A 5,300-nucleotide genomic window follows, 5' to 3' on the forward strand; every position below is an offset into this window, starting at 1 on the left:
TTGCTAAAAAAATAATTGCAAAAAAAAAAAAATTATAATAATAATAAATAAGCAAACAAACAAACAAAAATTAAAAATTGCTAATCCCTATATTTTGTTTCCTATATTATTTTGATCTCCAATTTTAATTAGTTGAATTTTGATCATTAAATTTAAAATTTTGCATCAATTTAGTCAAATTAATAATAGAAATAATTTTATCTTAAAAACACGATACGAGTTAGTCACGTACACAGTTTTCATAAAACACTAACAGATGTTATTAGTTGGATTTAATTGAAACAAATTAATTGACACAAAATTATAAATTCAGAGCAAATTCGAGTCAATTGAAAAAATGTCAAAAGGTATAGGAAAAATAAGAAAAGTAAATTATCAACTCTATTACATTCTTCCCAATCCCATACATGGCTTTTTAAAACTGAGAGTGAAGAGGGACCAAACCAACAAAGACACAGCCGATGTCATACAAAGGATTGAAACAAGCTCACAAAATCTAGCAAGAAATGAGCCGGCGGCGGTGTCATGAATTAACAAAGCTGTGAGGGCGCCGGTGAAGGCATACAAGAGTGATACAACAAATGCATGAAACCCGGAAGAGGGGATGCCGTTGAATATCACGGTGGGAACAGGGTTGCCATTTTTGTATTGGTAAGGAATGACTAAGAGAATTGTGGCGAATAAGAAACAAGTTATCAAGATTATTTTCAAAAACCTCGTTCTGATCACTTGCGTTGATGATCCCGATTTCGAGTCATTTGAGATCACAGCATCCATAACTGAAATCATCTCACTTTATTTGTATATTGAGCTTCAATCGGAAACTGAACAACATTTATATAACAGGCAATGTGGGTCCCCTGACTGCGCCGCCTCACTGTATATGTTGTAATTATTTTATACTGATTCTCCCTTCAACTTTGCAACTTACTTTACCGGGTCACAAACCATATTCCCAAGCAAGGAATCTTCTTTAGGAGCCACTCACGCTTAGGCGTGCTCACGATTCGATTTTAGACGGTTTGATTTGTGATTTGGACTCGCCCACATATGTGTAGTTTAGAAAAGGCAGTGGCATTGGTCCAGTCTAAGATCAGACTGGACCGTGCTGTTGGGCTCGTGGAAGTCCATCACGGGTCCCGTTTTGATAATTCGAACCGTTCAATGTGTAAAACTCGTCGAGTACTATATGCCTGTAAAAAATCACGTTGATCGGATATCGATAGCTATGTGAACAAAACAGTTTTTTATCAACCGTTAATTTTTTCACCGTCCATTTTTTTTTATACAAAACTGATTATTGATATCCGATCAACGTAATTTTCTATAGGCATGTAGTACTCGATGATTTCTACACACTGAACGGTTCGGATTAACAAAACAGGCCCAAAAAATGAACCCCATGGGCCGAACTGGACGGGTCCAGTCTTGATCTCAAATTGAGATAAGCTGGACCCTTTAGAAAAAATTGAATCCGCAACTGCCCATAGTGCGGATTATAGTTTGTGCGGATAGGGTTCGCGGATGTGCTGGCGATTTGCAGACTAGACTTTTTTCTTTAAATTTTTTTTTTCCGTTTTGTAAATATTTATTTTCGCCCTTTTCCCCCCATTTTCTAAAATGCTCAACATTAATAATTAATGAATTAAAACTTATAAAATTAAAAACACAAAAAAATCAATTTCTAACATAATCAAATTATTCAAAATCCCAAAATTTTAAATAAAATCGTAAACTAACACAAACACATCTTTCAAAATCCTAAACTAAATCATCAAAATCATTCACTATCCAACAATACAATTAAAATAAAATCATTCAAAATCCTAAATTTACCTAAAAATAATTCTTCATTAACTTTTACATTCATCCAAAATGCAATAATAAAATAACAATAAATTGCTGTCAAATTTCATCCAATTCAAACTCATTAAATAAAATAAAAACATTTGCAAACTTGCAAACTCTATCATCAATCACATCCAACTTTCAAAAATTCCAATTCCATGCATATGTTTGATGAACCCTACACAAAAAAATAATATAAAATAAAAAATATATAATTTAATCTTCGATCTCATAATTCCTTTGACCAAAAAACTATAAAAGAATAAAGTAATGAAAAGATAAACAAATGTGTATATATTGCATCTCAATATAGTAAGAAAATGTGTTGAGTATATCTAGGATAGGATGAATGAAATCAACAGTTTAGGTTTTTTTTTTTTTTTTTTCAAAAAAAAAAAAGTCTAAGTGCGAGCAGATTCTTGCCGGTGCGGGTAAAACTTGCAACCCACAATAATGTCATATTCCAAACCACATTCGCTTGCATTATGTCTGTAAAATTGCCCATTTGTATGTAGATCGGTTCGAATTGGACAGGTTGGGCGGTTCAGGTAACCCTTCACCCAACCCTACCCACGTTGATCATGCTAGGGTAAAAGAAATGTTATCATTTTCAACACTTTATTTATCTTGGAAATAAAATATTGAATTTTTGGAATTTTTGAATTTGAACCCTATCTGCAATCGTCCACACATCCACGAATCCTATTTGCACAAACCGCAGTTGCAATTCGGACGGTTGTGAGTTCAATTTTTTCCAAACCGGACATATGAGGGCAAGTCTAAACCGCAAACCAATCTGTTCAAAACTGAACCGCAAGCACCCTTAGATAAATTACAATAAATCTCCTAATTCATTCGCACTTTTCTCTCTTAATTTCAAAACTCAACAATCAATCATCTTGAAATATTACCTTCTTACAAATAATCTCTTCTGTTAGAATTATGTTAGGGATTTATACAAAATTAAATCATGTGTAAACCATATGAAATACTTATTAAATTTTCACAACAATAATGTTCTTTTCTGGTGAGTCCGTTTGTACTTTGTCACTAAAATAAGGGAGGTAAAGTGCAAATGAGATCACAAGATAAGAATATAATTGTTCTGAGAAATTAATAACGACATCATGTACTTCACTTATAATATGATTTCGTTTAAATTTCTAACAAAATCTTAATGGAAAGTATTGAGTATCACAAGTTAATACCTTAAAGGGTTGAGTTTTGAAATAAGAGAGAACAAAATGCAAATAAGTTATAGTTTAAGAAAATTTAATATAATTTACCTAAAATATTTAAAGTATATTTAAGATTTGTAAGATGTAAAACACACTCAAAATAATTGTAGTTACAACTTTTATCTACCCAGACTTGTAAAAGAATGATCTCTCCCTTTCCTCAACCTCTCTTTCTTTCTTTCTTTTTTGTACCCCTCAATTCATTCAACTTATTATTTCTCAACTAAAGAAAAAGAAGAAGAAGAATGAAAAGAAAAAGTAAAAGAAAAAGAAGAAAATGAAATACAGAAAGAATTTTTGCATCTCTTTACAAGAACACAACATGAAGAAATTGAAATGATTTGAATTATGAGACTTGCACAGTTAATCACCAGATCTCCGTACTCTGTTCAATAAATTTTATTACCAAATGATTTTCATGATAAAGAAGCATTTTATAACACACAAAAAAGAAAAAAAAAAAAAAAAAGGAAGAAGAATTATTTATTCAAAGAGCTCCACATACAGCTCTCAGGCCATGTTTGTTTTGAAAATTTGTTATAAGATTAAGAGTTTTATGCGATTATGAAACTCCTTTAAAGAGGGAATTAGTAATCCCATGAGAGAGGTGGTATTGAAATCTAATTCAATGAGATTGGAGGTGAAAAAATTATTTTGTTTCTCAGTTTACCAAACAACAGACACCTTCTATATAATAAGGATTTTTAAGTAATTTCATAAATTTAATAATTCCTCACTCAAGCTATTCAATTTCACCATATTAATAATCCACTCACTCAAACAAACTAGCCTCAAGGATGTATATATATTGCGTATAATGATGACAACATATCACCAACAAATGACAAACGTTACTAATTTGGCAAGGCATTGATTGCAAACTTTTAATCGAAAAATTAAAAAATAAAAAAAAACCCTCGTAAACAAGATGGGAGAAGTTGCAAAGGGGGAGGGAAGGACGAGCCGCCATGGTTGCAAATATAAGCCGTTGATATGTAACTAAATTTCCGATTTCTGTTTTGGGCGAAGAGTTGCTAAAAAAATAATTGCAAAAAAAAAAAATAATAATAATAATAAATAAGTAAACAAACAAAAATTAAAAATTGCTAATCCCTATATTTTGTTTCCTATATTATTTTGATCTCCAATTTTAATTAGTTGATTTTTGACCATTAATTTTAAAATTTTGTATCAATTTAGTGAAATTAATAATAGAAATAATTTTATCTTAAAAACATGATACGAGTCAGTCACGTACACAGTTTTCATAAAAATACTAACAGATGTTATTAGTTGGATTTAATTGAAACAAATTAATTGACACAAAATTATAAATTCAGATCAAATTCGAGTCAATTAAGAAAATGTCAAAAGGTATAGGAAAAAGAAGAAAAGTAAATTATCACCTCTATTACATTCTTCCCAATCCCATACATGGCTTTGGAAAACTGAGAGTGAAGAGGGACCAAACCAACAAAGACACAGCCGATGTCATACAAAGGATTGAAACAAGCTCACAAAATCTAGCAAGAAATGAGCCGGCGGCGGTGTCATGAATTAACAAAGCTGTGAGGGCGCCGGTGAAGGCATACAAGAGTGATACAACAAATGCATGAAACCCGGAAGAGGGGATGCCGTTGAATATCACGGTGGGAACAGGGTTGCCATTTTTGTATTGGTAAGGAACGACAAATAGAATTGCGGCGAATAAGAAAGAAATTATCAAGATTGTTTCCAAAAACCTCGTTCTGATCACTTGCGTTGATGATCTCGATTTCGAGTCATTTGAGATCACAGCATCCATAACTGAAATCATCTCTCTTTATTTATATATTGAGCTTCAATCGGAAACTGAACAACATTTATATAACAGGAAATGTATCACATGTGGGTCCCCTGACTGCACCGCCGCACTGTATTCATTTGATTTTACGAGATAAACTCTCTTTCATACTTTTGTCACTTTACATTCTTGTGGGCACCAATCTAAATCGACGCTAATGATTCAAATTATTTATTTTATAAGTTTCATTGTAAAAGTGATCCTTGTAAAAAGAAATTAGATTTATTTAACAATTATAGATATAAGAACAATTTTTTTTTTGTTTTATAAAATAAATAACAAATATAATGTAAATTTAAAGGGAAAATTACATATACCCCTTCGAGGTTTTGTTAAATTACAAATACCCTTCTGAGATTTGAAAAATTATA

The 5,300-nt window shown here is 31.5% G+C and overlaps 1 long non-coding RNA gene across 1 annotated transcript; it reads right to left on the reverse strand.

Annotated features, from left to right (window-relative positions):
- Positions 1-308: 308 nt before the first annotated feature.
- Positions 309-5,074, reverse strand: LOC114256740 (uncharacterized). The gene is made up of 2 exons (XR_003627307.2): positions 4,493-5,074; positions 309-2,026 (listed from the first exon to the last, which is right to left on the reverse strand). It is a non-coding gene; the product is annotated as an uncharacterized LOC114256740 (long non-coding RNA).
- Positions 5,075-5,300: the final 226 nt, after the last annotated feature.

The sequence above is a fragment of the Camellia sinensis genome, chromosome 7 (assembly GCF_055761805.1).
Source record: "Camellia sinensis isolate YWXY chromosome 7, ASM5576180v1, whole genome shotgun sequence".
NCBI lineage: Eukaryota > Viridiplantae > Streptophyta > Magnoliopsida > Ericales > Theaceae > Camellia > Camellia sinensis.